The following is a 15822-nucleotide window of genomic DNA, read 5'->3' as shown; positions in this document are numbered from 1 at the left end:
GACCTATATGTACAAACCCTATCCTTTTGTGAGAGTGTTTTGTGGACCCGCCTTTAGATATGTTTTTCATGGCCCTTTTTTCATTCTTAGGACTAGGATATGTTTGCACTAAATTGATGAGTCCTGGCTTCTTCAGTTTAAAAGGTATATATATATATATATACACAAACATATAGTGCTGCCATGTATATTAGGATCCTGTTCATAAAAATGCTCTCTTGCATGTTGTTCTCTACCCATCTTGCTAAAGGATTCCTACCTAACTCAGTACCTGTGAGCTCCAGTTTCTTACATGGAGGATCATGCAATAACTTCAACTTTCAGAGTGAGTGAGCTTCAGGCCCTAGTGATTGACCTATTTTATTCCAAATTTTACAAGGCTAAGGTGGCACCACAGATTTCTCCAAGATTCCTCTCCAAAGTGGTTTCAGACATGCTCCTTAATGAGCATATTTTCCTGCCCAAATGCCCATGCCCATGCTACCTTTCTTCATGCGCTTAAGGCTGAAAGGTGCTCGGGGGGCTATTTTGAAAGCCTTTGTCAACCAACATTTGGCTTCATTTGACACCAGTTTCATGGGCAATGCCATTACCAAGAAGACCAGGTCTAAATTATTGTCTGATTGGCGTAAAGCTGAGAACCATGTCAAGGAAGATTAGAACTGAGGCACTTCATTGCATGCCTCAGGGATATTTCCATTATAGATATCTGCAAAGCAGTCACATTGTCCTTATGCCATACATTTACAAAGCAGTAGTGCCTGGATTCAACCTCTAAGGTTGAAACACTGCTTCGAGGTCTCAGCCCTACAGACTGTTTCCAAATTAGGGATGTGAAAACTTTCACTCCTTAAAGTTTGTTCTTCTGTGATGTCCCTTAGTGGAGTTGGTGGGTTTGGGAGATGTCTTAACCTACTGCTGGTAAAGGACTGAATATGGTCCACCCTGCACCTCAGATCAGTGTAATTTTTCAGGAGGATATCCATATGTGGAGGACAAGAAGGAAATGTTGGTGAATGCCAGAGAATATGTTCCCAAAGGTATGGAATACTGGAAATAGTCTTGGAGGAGTTGGATGAATGCACAGAGTACAAGTGTGGTGATCAAAAGTGCATAAAAAATGCAATTTATTCCACAGCCCTCAATTCTCATGGTTCACCTCCAATCTATGCTTCAGTGTGTATGGGCCAATTCAGGCCTCTTCACCTGCACGGAAAATCCTGAATTTTACTTCTTTTCTGGTCAGTTCCTGGATTTTTGGATTGGAGCCGCCTGTTTACAGATCCAGCTGAATTAGGAGAATCATTGAATTGGTTCATGGTCAGCTCATGTGTCTTATTGATGGAAAGCCAATTTGCCCTGCAACTCACCCAATTGGAGCTAACAGCTCCCTGAAGAACTCCTCTCTCCCTGATAAAAGACTGCTTTGCAGGGAATATTCTGTGCCAACAGTAGTAAATAGAGCAGAAGGAGACACATGATAGTGATGGACCTGACAGAGAGTGATCCTTGCTCTCATGCTGAAGAGTGGAGAGTCTTCTGTTCATTTCTGCTGACAGGAAGGTACATTAAAGAAGCCCGTAGAGTGATATTGGGGTATGCTATCCATGGAGTTGACTTTGCGTAAGTGGGGAAATTGTGTTGTCAATTTTAAAAAATACTAAAACATTAATCAATGAGCATATAATAGCCTGGGCAATAACTTCTGTTTAAAGCGATATTGGGGTAAAAGTTACAAGTGGGGGTAAGAAAAGCAATCAGACACTTAACAATATTTGGGAAGAAGGACGTTATGGAATAGTTTATATAAAAATAATAAAAAGGCATACTAACAAGACACATGCCTGACATCACCCTGGTCATTGTGCTCATATGTTTTATTTTCCCGCCTCTCCCTGCCAGTTCCTGAAGTCATGAATAAACCAGAATCTCAGCTTTCTTTAAAAAAGAAAAAGTAAGTTTTTAGTCCTCGTGGTTGTGGAGAAAGATCAGGAAAATGTGAACCCTAAAATTTGACACACCGGAGGCAAATAAAAGGACCCAAGAGTTATTTTTACAATTCTTGTGATTTTTCAAGCCCACTCTCATTATTTTGGGAATAATGATTAGTGATTTCTGAAGGCCTGTGGTTTGGGAACACTGCACTACTATTAGTATTTATTTCTATTGAGATAACTCCCCAAAGCCTCAGAGTTTACAGTTTAATTAAAGAAAAGACATCACAAATTATTGTAACAAACCATAGGTGGAAAAAGTAAAGGAGGACAAATATATCAGGAATAAAATCAAATGATTCAATAGTCTAGCCAGGTGCACAATGTTATGGATCCAAACCATATTTTTTTTAAATTTTGCCTATTTCTATTTTCCAAAATACCACATTCTATTTAATTATTTACCTTTTTCACCATACTGAAACCCTGCTAAAATAACCACTTATCCTTGATCTTCTCTCCACTCCATGTTGTCCTCTCTCATGACAATGAAGACAACTTTTCTCTCATTGCTCTTCCTATGCCTTCCTGTGCTGAATGAAAGTGGTCTAGTGAGGGCAGAGGAAAGGGGATAGCATGCCCTGAGCTCTCCAGCTCCTGGTAAAGTTGCTGTTGCAGACACAGAGGGACTGTGGTACTTGAATCAACCAGGGAGAGAGAAAGTCAGAGAGGATGATATATCATCAGAGCAGATAGATATTCAGAACTAATTATGGAATGTGTGTTGTGCTGAAATTATTACTGGGGTCCAGAAGTCACAGAGGCTGTTCATCCCAGCTCTGCTGATGCAGGGTCATAGAATCATAGAATATCAGGGTTGGAAGAGACCTCAGGAGGTCATCTAGTCCAACCCCCTGCTCAAAGCAGAACCAATCCCCAACTAAATAGAACCCAGCCAGGGCTTTGTCAAGCCTGATCTTAAAAACCTCTAAGGAAGGAGATTCCACCACCTCCCTAGGTAACACATTCCAGTGTTTCACCACCCTCCTAGTGAAAAAAAGTTTTTCCTAATATCCAACCTAAACCTCCCCCACTGCAACTTGAGACTATCATTCCTTGTTCTGTCATCTGCTACCACTGAGAACAGTGTAGATCCATCCTCTTTGGAACCCCCTTTCAGGTAGTTGAAAGCAGCTATCAAATCCCCCCTCATTCTTCTCCTCTGCAGACTAAACAATCCCAGTTCCCTCAGCCTTTCCTCATAAGTCATGTGCTCCAGACCCCTAATCATTTTTGTTGCCCTCCGCTGGACTCTTTCCAATTTTTCCACATCCTTCTTGTAGTGTGGGGCCCAAAACTGGACACAGTACTCCAGATAAAGCCTCACCAATGCCAAATAGAGGGGAATGATCATGTCCCTTGATCTGATGGCAATGCCCCTACTTATACAGCCCATAATGCTGTTAGCCTTTGTCAGGGTTTCCTCCCCACTCTGAACTCTAGGGTACATACGTGGGGACCCACATGAAAGACCCCCTAAGCTGATTTCTACCAGCTTAGGTTAAAAACTCCCCAGGCACAAATTCTCCCTTGTACCTTGGATTTAAGTAACGCTGCCACCACCAAGTGATTTAACAAAAAACCAGGGAAAAGGACCACTTGGAGTTCCTCTTCCCCCAGCAATCCCCCGAAGCCTTTACACCCCCTTTCCTGGGTAGGCTTGAGAATAATATTCTAACCAATTGGTTACAAAATGATCAAAGACCAAACTCCTAGGTCTTGGAACAATGGAAAAATCAGTCAGGTTCTTAAAAGAAGGATTTGATTTAAAAAAAAAAAGAAAGGTAAAAATCATCTCTGTAAAATCAGGATGGAAAATACTTTACAGTTATTCAGATTCAAAACACAGAGGATTCGCCTCTGGGCAAAACCTTAAAGTTACAGAAAACAGGAATAAACCTCCCTCTTAGTACAAAGAAAATTCACAAGAAAAACAAAAGATAAACTAATCCACCTTTCCTGGCTTACCTATGCTGGCTGCAATATTGGAGACTTGGATTTGGATGGGTTGGAGAAGATGGATTTCTGTCTGGCCACTCTCAGTCCCAAGAGAGAACCCCCACACTAAACAAAGAGCACAAACAAAACCTTCCCCCTTCCCAAGATTTAAAGTATCTTCTTTCCCCATTGGTCCTGTTGGTCAGGTGCCAACCAGGCTATTTGAGTTTCTTAACCCCTTACAGGTAAAGAGGAATTCTAGGCTACCCTTAGCTGTATGTTTATGACAGCCTTCTTGGCAACAAGGGCACACTGTTCACTCATATCCAGCTTCTTGCTCACTGTAACCCCTAGGTCCTTTTCTGCAGAACTGCTGCCTAACCGCTCGGTCCCTAGTCTGTAGCAGTGCATGGGATTCTTCCGTCCTAAGTGCAAGAATCTGCACTTGTCCTTGTTGAACCTCATCAGATTTATTTTGGCCCAATCCTCTAATTTGTCTAGGTCCCTCTATATCCTATCTCTACCCTCCAGCCTATCTACCACTCCTCCCAGTTTAGTGTTATCTGCGAACTTGCTAAGGGTGCAATCCACACCATCCTCCAGATCATTAATGAAGATATTGAACAAAACTGGCCCCAGGACTGACCCTTGGGGCACGCCATTTGATACTGGCTGCCAACTAGACATGGAGCCATTGATCACTACCTGTTGAGCCCAATGATCTAGCCAACTTTCTATCCACCTTATAGTCCATTCATCCAGCCTATACTTCTTTAACTTGCTGGCAAGAATACTGTGGGAGACCGTGTCAAAAGCTTTGCTAAAGTCAAGGAATAACACGTCCCCTCTCTGAGGAGAGGGGAGGGAGGGATTAAGGCTATGTCTACACTACAGTTTATGTTGGCATAATTTATGTCACTCAGGGGTGTAAATAAACCACCCCTCTGAGCAACATAAGTTACACTGAAATAAGTGCTCATGTGCAGAGTGCTATGTTGGTGGGAGCTTCTCCTGCCAACATAGCTTCTGCCATTCACAGAGGTGGTTTTATTATGCCGATGGGAGAGCGCTCTCTCCTGTCAGCATAGAGGGTCTTCACCAGACACGGTGGGGTGGGGCAGCTGCATCGGTACAACTGTGCTGCTGTGGCACAGTATATGTAGACATGTCCCTGGCTGCCACAAGGGAAGGGGAGAATTCATGGAGCCTTGTGGTGAGAGAGTGGGGAGGTTGTCACAGAATTGTGCTTCCAGGATCTAAGAGCATGTCTATCCATGGGTTTTTTAGAAGAGCTATTCCTAAATAACTCCACTCTGAACTTTTCTTTCCTTTTCTTTTTTTAAAGATACTTCTATCCCTCCTGGTTATGAAGAGAACACTGAAAGTGTAAACCAATGGAGTACAGCCTTTCTGAGAATGCAACCAGCCTGAAACATGACCTTTGGGAGATGTGAACTGCCTCATTCTTTTCAATAGTTTGTTAAACTCTGAAGCATAAAGATGAACTTATAGAGTGGGGTTTTCAAAAGCAGCGAAGAGAGCTGGGCACACGGGAGTTGAGTGCCTAATTCCCCTTTATGAAAATCTCACCCATGAGTTTTAACACTGTTAACTATTTCACTGCTGATCAATTTAACAGGAACATCGACTTAATGTACTTTTCCCATAATCCTAAATTGCTTTTCACGCTTCCCTGGGTTTCCAAAAACCCTAGAACTTTTTCTTACCCAGTTGCCAGCATCCCCACAAGCTCCTCTGATGCAGTTCTGCACTGTCAATATTAAATCTACAGTATATCAGACTGTAAATATGAAACAGAATAAAAATACTGAATTTAATATGAAAGTAAATAGCCCAGCTGCTCTACCGGTTGTATAATTCATTTTCACATGAACTTCATTAATTACATCCCTTACTCTTCCTCCTCCTACCCCAAGTTTGTAAAATGGTGTCAGAATTTCCAATTTTCTGCACTACAGGGATGCAGAATCCAGGGACCCTGCCACACAATTTAGGTCCAGCTTGCCTCAAAGTAAACAGGTCCTTTTAAGGTATTTGTACGTGGGGAAAATAGTCAGCTGTGGACAAACACTTCTACATTTGCCACATCATCTGCTACTCTCATGGCTGATTTCACTTGATACACTCAGTTTCTTGACACAGTGCATAATACTCTGATTATTTAGACTTCTCTTCCAGTCTGTCTCCAATAAACAAAAATTTGCTGGTTCTTGATATTTCAACACAATTTAGAATTTTTTTTTAAACTGGGAAAAAATGAAAACATTTCTGTGAATTTTTCCCCCTTCCTGTCTCTTTCTCTCCCAACTATCTCTAATATTTAATAGTCATGTAGATATAAAGATATTTTGCTACATTTCTGCTGGAATGATTACCCTGATTCTACAAACTAATTTTACATTACATCCTGAAAGGTTAGTTTTGCTCTAGGGAAGCAGTGCAGAAAGCATTGAATCTGCCAGTCTCTTTTTCCAATCCTTAACACATTCTGGAGTTCCAGATTTTTGGCAATGTTTTTTCTCTGATTTGGTGTCACAGTGAATTGGACAAAGCTCTTCCATAATTGTCAGTTTCCACAGTTATTTATAATGTTCCTGCATCAGTCATATTTAAAGGTTGTCTAAACATGGAACAGCAACTACCAAGGTCTTATTAGACACATGTTCTTCTTGGAAATTGCACCTAATCATGCAAAGTAGTCTTTATCATCACACTGGCACACATTTAAGCTCTTCTACTTATCAGGGGAACAACTGCTTTGCAGTTAGTAAAAAAAAAAAATTAAAGAACCTAGAGCAGGATATTTTAAGATATTTAGGAGCCTAAAGACAGTGCCTAGTATGATTTACAAAAGCACATTGGCACCTAACAGCCATTGAAATCACTAAGCTAGTTGTAGCTTTAGGCATCTAAATACCTTTTGAAATTTGGCCCTTAGTCCTCAAATATTTTGCAAATTTGCATGTCCATTCTCCAGCAAAACACCTCAGAATCTGATTATAATGAATCTCAGCAACATGCAGCTTGCTTCAGCTGAATTTGTGGAAAGAAGAATTGGGAAAAAAACAGTGAACTAAAATGCTTAAACTTAATGGAGTTGAGAAAGCTAATCACTGCATTTCTGCATCCGAATAACTCCAAGTCACTCCAGTGATATTAGTCATTTTGGCTGACTCACTGGGCCTCTGAGTGATTGGAGAATCCAGACATGGACATAATATTTCACACAGCTCCTTTCATTCTGAAATATCCCAGACCACTTCACTATCGGCATATATATATATATATATAACCACCACTCAAATGAATGCAGACACTCTATGAAATCCCAGTGTCTACTAGGACTGGAAGACATCTCTACAGTTCCTTAATATATTTCTGCATGTCCACTATGATGGAAGCCCGGTGCTTGCCACTTTTAGAATTAGACTGCACAAAACACTAGAAGATGTTTCATCGGGAAGGATCCTGTATACCTAGAGGACGAGAAATTTTATCTAAAATTTATTATCCGCATATAACTACTATGATTAAATGAATATTATGAGTGTGCAATAATACTAGTCCTAATACACAGATACAAGAACATGCACTTCCAAAGGTTTGCTGTTAGCCTAGAAAGGATCACAGAAGGTAGTTATGAGTATATTAGATAAGAGGAGTTTCACTCTGTTGAATGGGTGGGAGTTTGCTGTACTGAAATACTAGGTCCTTTCACAAGTTTCATCAAAGTGTGTAATGTTTCGGACAGGTTGGTATATATCTGCCTAGATACTGAATCAACAAAACTTGTTTCAGAGTAGCAGCCGTGTTAGTCTGTATTCGCAAAAAGAAAAGGAGTACTTGTGGCACCTTAGAGACTAACCAATTTATTTGAGCATAAGCTTTCATGAGCTACAGCTCACTTCATCGGATGCATGCTGTAGCTCACGAAAGCTTATGCTCAAATAAATTGGTTAGTCTCTAAGGTGCCACAACAAAACTTGGTAATTTGAGAACTGATACATTTATCTTTAGTTTTGGTTAGATACTACCCTTTATAATTAATGTTCTCCTTTGGACTGTCTAAGATAGACTCAAAGAGGGTTTAAACTAGGAAGATTATGCAGATTTTGATGCATTAATTTGGATATAGTAATAGCATCAGTTTTTGCAGCAACTTTAAATCAAATTTCAATATAACTGTGTGAACAACTAGGAAATGGTTATGGGCAACCTGTTTGATGCAGCAGGAGATTGACGAGGGAAGCAAGAGGAAAGGCTCTGGGAACTGCAGTCTGCTCTACACAGGAGAATCCTTTGTCTTATGTCGCTTCATGAGATTTTGTGTTTCAATAATATATTGTGCTCCGAGGCAAGGGCCTGAAACAGACTCAGGCATGCCACTGATCCTTTCCTGGGCTGGTGAGATAGCCCACCAGTTTACACACTGAGTCATGACTCACTAAATAATCTGGACAATTGATGCATGAAAGAATGATATCATCCCTTCCACATGGCCTAACTTCTCTCACTTCCTGTGTGTGATATACAGCTATGAAAGGACCTGTTCTTGAAAAGGATATCTTATCCAACTTGCAGCTTTTGGCCATGTGGCCTGCAAAATGCTAATTGTAATTTCTAGGAAAGTTCTTGTTCTGAGATCCCAGTTCTTGACATGTTCCTACTTTCCCATCTCACAGTTGTCAGCTAATACATGCAGAACCTTTACAAATATTTATTTTGTATCCCCCAGGCTTATGGTTTGTCTGGTATAAACATGCTCTCTCATGAACCAGGTTCTTTTTGGAGATAAAATATCCATCCGTCTTCTCCATTACTATTTATCAGCGTCGTTGTCTTTACTTTTAAATAAGCATTAAAATATTTGTTCTGCGTTCCTATGGCAAGAAGAATTAAGCCACAAACCTGTATTTCCCAACTCCATATTCAACTTCATTGAGCTCCTGTAGTGAACAAAGCACAGATTCGAACAAATCCAACTCCCTGAATGGCTAGCATGAAAAGTCATGTTTTATATCCTTTTGCAGTCAAATATTCCTTTTATAGTCCCCTTCTTTCAACTTTTCTTATTAATTCTTATAATTATTATGCGTATTTACTTCAACACTATGTTGAATAAAACCAGAAATCAAGTTACCTCTGCTTTATTGAACTAGTAACAAATGGCTTACAAAGGAGCATCAGCTTCCATTACTTTCCTATGTGTTAACTAAAAACACTCCCCACTACATCTCACACAAGACCTTTAGGTTCCTGCTACATTTCATTGTAGATTCATAGAGTTTAAGCCCAGGAGGGGCCATTAGTCTGATCATTAAATCAAGTAGTCTGATGTCCTGCATAACACAGGGGATAGCATATTTTCTGCAATATTATATTTTATCATTACATCTATAATTAGCCATTCCTTATAGCATTTACAATTTTTCAGCTTTATTATAAAATGGAGCCATAGAAGTAAGTAACAAGAGCAATTTAATGACAAATTATATATTGGTGCCAGTCTTAGGCAATGCATCTGACCTCAAGAAGTCATCTTTCCATATCCTTTTATTTTGAGCATTCTGAAATGATTTCAGCCTATCATTGAATCAGTAATGTGTGATTGGCACAAAAAATAAAGCTATTTTACTGAGAAGACCATCTTCACACTGGAGCCTGTAGAGGATTCATCTGTACCTCTTAAGTCCCTGGTCATGCAAACTGATCCAGGCTAATGGAGTCCTACATTACTTCAGTGGGGACATACAGTTCCTCTCATGTGGATCTGTTTCCAGGATCTAAAGCTCCTCCTCATTATGAAACTCTGTGCAGAGAGAATTACAGAGAGGTAGAAAGAGAGTGAGAGAGAAGTCATACAGTTTTGGAACTTCATTAGCACCAATAAATCCTGTTGCATGCAAATGAGCTAAAAAACTCCGAGCAATTAGCCTTTCCTTTTAGCTTGAGTGTTTTAGTGCAGATTGGTAGCTAATCAAGCTGGGAAATTGAAATAGAGTGTGTAAAAAATTGTTTATGAGTAATATTGTAAACAAGCATTGCGATAGCACTGTACCTGTTTTAGTGCTATAATAAAATAAGCAGTGAAATCAGCATTGCATCCATTTACGTATAATTGTTCAAATTGCTAGCTAATCAGACTGAGAAAATTGAACCAGAGCTTGAAAGAACAATACGATGTGCTATTAGCTTAGTGTGTTTAGCTATGTATTTAATGCATTTGAGTAAATACCATGGAAGAGATTTTTTTAAATAAAATCGATTCTTTTATTATAAAAGACTGTCCTGATTCTGATCTCACTTACACCATTGTAAATCAGGATTAATTCCACTGACATCTGTGGAGTCACACTGCTATAAAACTGGTGTAAGAGACAGGAGAATCAGAGCCTCTTCATTGTTTTCTGCTGTGTTGAGCCATAGGCATTTCATTAAAAATGCAAAACTGGTCAAAGGCATAAAATTCACAGAAACAAATATCTCGGTTTATCAAGCCAGCTGCAGTCAGCAGTTCAATGCATTTTGACATGCTCTACACAGCAGGGACATAGAGCCGTGCAAGCCTGGCTCAAAGGCTTGTGAACTTTTTAAGAGGTTCAAAAAAGCTTAAAAAATTCGTGAGACAGAGAGGGATTGACTTGTTGCTTCTTTCCTGTAAATTCTGTGTCCTTTAAGTTTTTACACGCTCTAGTGCAGTGCATAAATGTGTGAACTATCCAGCCCTGTGGATGTGGCCTGATGTACTTGAATTTTAAAGAGGTGTGATACAAAGCAAAACTGCCCTATATTTGACCAGGTGAAAACATTTAGGCTTGATCCTCAAATGCACTTTGTAACTTGAAGTGCTCTGCCACCTAATAGAATCCACATCCCTGAGTTATGTGCCATACAGGTGTGGGGAGAGTTATGCACTTACAAAAGCCAGCACACTGATCAGGGAGCTGCCTATGCTAGCCAAGAGGAGATGTTAAGAGAGAGGTGTGTGTGACATTGGCAGACCAGGTGCCAGCTCATGCCAAGGCTAGGTCTCAACTGAACACTAACAAATGCATAGCTGGAAACCAGTTTGGCTCACCTGTGTGAAAGTATTGTTAAAATAATTATTAGATTTGTAAAAATGTGTTTAGTCTTTATGAAATTCGTATAAGTTGCTGCATGTATTATCTCACTTATGACATCTGTGCCCCATGTTATAAGGTTATACTGAATGTTTGTATTGTAAACCTCTGTACCTGTGAACTCACCAAACAGGAAAGAAGCATTAACTAATGTAAAATTCTGTCTTGCTAGAGAAGTTGTTAGGTCCTGCCCATCAAGAAAACCCATTGAAACCAAATGTGCCCTTGTGAAATAGCAAAGAACAAAGACTTTGTTAATTACTGCCCACCACACCTATGAAGAAGAGATGTGCATGTGGACTCATCCCATCAGCTTGAACTCTGGGGGAAGGGAATCAACATCCCTGACAAGAAGAAACTGTATCTTGGTCTCCGAGGGGCAAGGATTACTAAGCATAAGCAAAAGATATGCAGTGCTGGCCTGGCTAGCCATAAACGACATATAGAGCATGCTTATTAGAGAAGTTTCTACCATCTTTTGAAATCTAAGACTTTAACTTGTATGTGTATGTTCGCCTGCCTCAATCTTGTAAATAACCCTATTATTTCTTTTTCTTAGTTAGTAAATTTTTAGATAGTGTATTACAGGATTGGCTACAAGCACTGTCTTCGGTGTAAGATCTAGAGTGCAATTGACCTGGGGTAAGTGACTGGTCCTTTGGGAGTAACATGAATATTGTTGTCATTGGTGTAAGGGACCATCTATCCCAAAGGCAAGCTTACCTGTGTGGCAAGATAGACCAGAATACCCAAAGCGACTGTCTGTGGCTCCATGTTAAGGGTGTTGTAGTGTCTAAGGCAGAGGTGGGCAAACTACGGCCTGCAGGCCACATCCGGTCCGCGGGACCCTCCTGCCAGTCCCCTGAGCTCCTGGCTAGCCCCCAGCCCCTCCCCTGCTGTTCCTCCTCCCCCAACAGCCTCAGCTCACTGTGCTGCCAGTGCAATGCTTGGGAGGTGGGGCTGCAAGGGGTCGGGCGGTCAGAGGGCAGGGAACAGGGGGTTTGAATGGGGGCAGGGATCCCGGGGAGGGGACAGTCAGGAAGGAGAGGGGGGATAGGATGGGGCGGCGGGGGCAGTCAAGAGCGGGGGGTCCGGGGGTGGTCAGGGGACAAAGAGGGGTGGATGGGGCAGGAGTCCTGGGGGGGCCATCAGGGGGCGAGATAGGGGGTGGGGGCCGGGCCACACCTGGATGTTTGCGGGGCACAGCCTCTCCTAACCAGCCCTCCATACAATTTCAGAAACCCGATGTGGCCCTCAGGCTAAAAAGTTTGCCCGCCCCTAGTCTAAGGAGTTCATGCCCTAGTCCAGAAAATGTGACACACACCTGTTGCTTTGTTGGTGAAATCTATGTGTAGAACTCACAACCAATTTGACAGGTTTCAGAGTAGCAGCCATGTTAGTCTGTATCCGCAAACAATTTGGGAGGCGTACCCTGCTTCTTAGTTGGTATCCATGCCTTTGAGCCACTCCAGGCAGCTTGACAGTGTGTGCTAGGCCCTGCTCCTCAAAGAGGCGTAGGTGTCTACTTCTGCTCAGGATTCTATGCTGTGAACCCTCTCTGGGGGTTATAGGCCTAGCCCCTTCTCACAAAAAGGCTGAGGAGCAGGTGCACTTCTTATCATCTTTAGCCAATAGTCAGAGGATGTGGGAGACCCTGTCTTCCTGATTTGGACTAGAGACTTTAACCCAGGTCGCCTGCCTCCACTGTGAGTGCCATATCCACGGTTGAACAGAGTCACTCTCACTTTTTCTTTTGCCCAATGACTCTTTAATTATTTATACAAAGTAGAACAGCTTCAACAGGAGAGAAACCCACCCTCAAAATTCCATAACCCAGTGACTAGGGTACTTTCCTGAGAAATGGGAGATATGGGTTTTCCACATCCTGAGTGAGTGCTCCAGTCTTCGGGCCAAAGATTATAAAGTGGGCACCACTGTTACCTCTTCCTCCAGCTGTGTTTTGTGCTGGGCCTGATCTAGTACATGTGTTCTAAAGTGGCCAACTATACTGGGCTCTGCAGGCTGCTCAGTTTAAGGATCATACTGGGGCTTAGGCATGAGCTAGGCAGCCAGGCATTAGGATTTAGGCAGCTGTCCACATGCTCACTAGCAGATTTTTAGGTGTCTAGGGGACTTTATCAGCAGAAACTTAGGCATTTTAAGCATCTACAGGGTTAAGTAGCAGCTGAGCAATTGTTTTGATGATATAATTTTAGATTTAAAGGGGCAGGTAAGTGTATAAATCCCCTTGTGAATTTAGTCCTTAAATGCTAGTGGCATTTATCTATCCTATGCTAGAACTGTTTGAAAGGCCTCATTGCTCCGATAAAGCCCCCTTTCCATCTGTTAACTCAATGATGCTCACAGAAACAGTGTAACAAAATTATAATAATTACTAAAATGGTAATAACTTGAATGAGGTTCACTCTAACATAATCCAAAAAACTTCACAGTTCACTCTCTCTCTCTCTTCAGGTTGTATACTTCTGAGTCACACATCGTCTGGAAAATGGAAGTTAGAATATTCACTCCTTTGGGATGGTTTAGAATCCCTTAAAAGTGACTTCAAAGTAGAAATAAAAGTTGAGTTGAACCCAGTTTTCTTTGCTGAATGCCTCAATTAAACAGGCTTTTGAAGTATTTAGCACAGAAATAATGCACCTGATTCTCATTACTCCATTCTCGTACTTGGGGTATTTTGGGGCAGCAAGGAATTTGTTTGAACCCCAGTGTAAGTTAAGAGTAGTCAAGACACTGCTCTAATTTATGCTTTGTTTCCCATAGCCCTCTGTGAACCATGGGAAGCAAAGAATAACCTATGTGCGGTATGCTTGGGCAAGCACCCCCTCCCTGCTTTGATGGCTGGAAGAAGAGCCAGCATGAAGCCCTTATGGTAACTCTGTAGCAGCCAGGGAGATATCCTGCACAGAGGGTATTATCGGGAGATAATATCTACTTCCTTTACATTTTTTAATTCTTCCAGAGGTGCATAAAGAAGCCTTAATGTAACTGAGAAAAAGTCCCAATTATTTTAAATATAATTTCCCTCCTTCCACCAGAGTGCAATATTATTGGTTCTTCCTGGTTTACTGAAAATTTCATAGGCTATGACATCACTGTTGCAAGTATCTTTGCAAGGGAATCATGTAACAGAATAGCACATTGTGACACACTCTATTTGATTTTATAAAAATATGCTAATGAGTGTGACTATAATGTAACTGGAATATGCTTCATGCAAAAGGTCTCTTGTAAGGTATCATTACAAAGCTTATAATATACTGAGTGTGGTCATCCTATTTGTATGAATGTATTATTCTTGTACCTGAAACTAGAAATATGAAATATAACTCTGAGGGCCTATTGTAATTGTGCAAAGTGTGGGCCATTAATGGTGGTTTGGAATCTTGATGGCTCCCATTAAGCAGGACAATTGACTGTAGATGGCTGTGTTTTACTTGTTTCAGAGTAGCAGCCGTGTTAGTCTGTATTCGCAAAAAGAAAAGGAGTACTTGTGGCACCTTAGAGACTAACAAATTTATTTGAGCATAAGCTTTCGTGAGCTTCAGCTCACTTCATCGGATGAGAATGCATCTGATGAAGTGAGGTGTAGCTCACGAAAGCTTATGCTCAAATAAATTTGTTAGTCTCTAAGGTGCCACAAGTACTCCTTTTCTTTTTGTTTTACTTGTAGGTCTTCCTGTATACCTGTGTGCTGGCAAGTGGGTACTGGAAGTCTTACAGTGACATGTTATCATGCCACCTGAAATGGAATCCATCTTTAACCTGGTGCTTTTCCATTGAGAAGGAGAGTGGGAACCCAGAGGGACAAAGGATTCCTGCCTTATGCAAAAGATATATAAGTGAATGGAACAGAACAAAGGGAGGCAGCCATCATGAGAAATCCCCTAGCTACCACCTGAGCTGGAACAAGGGCTGTACCAGTGGAAAGGATTGTGCCCTGACTAGGAAGGCATCCAGTCTGTGAAAGAAACTTACTGAAACATCCCTAAGGGTGAGATTTTATCTGTATTCAGTTTTATTACTGTACTAGACTTAGACATGCATGTTTTATTTTATTTTGCTTGGTAATTCACTTTGTTCTGTCTGTTACTACTTGGAACCACTTAAATCCTACCTTCTGTATTTAATAACATCACTTTTTACTTATTAATTAACCCAGAGTATATATTAATATTTGGCGGGGAGGGGGGAAGGGAAACAGCTGTGTATATCTCTCTATCAGTGTTATAGAGGGCAAACAATTTATGAGTTTACCCTGTATAAGCTTTATACGGGGTAAAACGGATTTACCTGGGGTTTGGACTCCATTGGGAGTTGGGCATCTGAGTGTTAAAGACAGGCACACTTCTTAAATTGCTTTCACTTAAGCCTACAGCTGTTAGGGGATGTGGTTCAGACCTGGGTCTGGGTTTGCATCAGGCTAGCGGGTCTGGCTCAAACCAGGCAGGGTGCTGAAGTCCTAAGCTGACAGGGCCGGAAAGCAGGAGCAAAAGTAGTCTTGGCACATCAGGTGGCAACTCCCAGGGAGTTTCTGTGATCCAACCCATCACACACATCCTGAAATATATTCAAGAGACAAAAGAAGCAAGATCTGAAAACTGAACTCAGTTCTCTTCTCTGGTACAGAGTGCTAACAATAGTACCTTTGGTCCAGGCACTCACACAACTTTGCAAAACTTACACAAAAATTTACCAGCCCAAACACAAAATCTGGTCAGTTGACT

This window comes from Chelonia mydas, chromosome 3, assembly GCF_015237465.2.
Source record: "Chelonia mydas isolate rCheMyd1 chromosome 3, rCheMyd1.pri.v2, whole genome shotgun sequence".
In the NCBI taxonomy this organism is placed as follows: Eukaryota; Metazoa; Chordata; order Testudines; family Cheloniidae; genus Chelonia; species Chelonia mydas.
The sequence above is the reverse complement of the archived record's forward strand: the minus strand, read 5'-3'. Positions refer to the sequence as shown.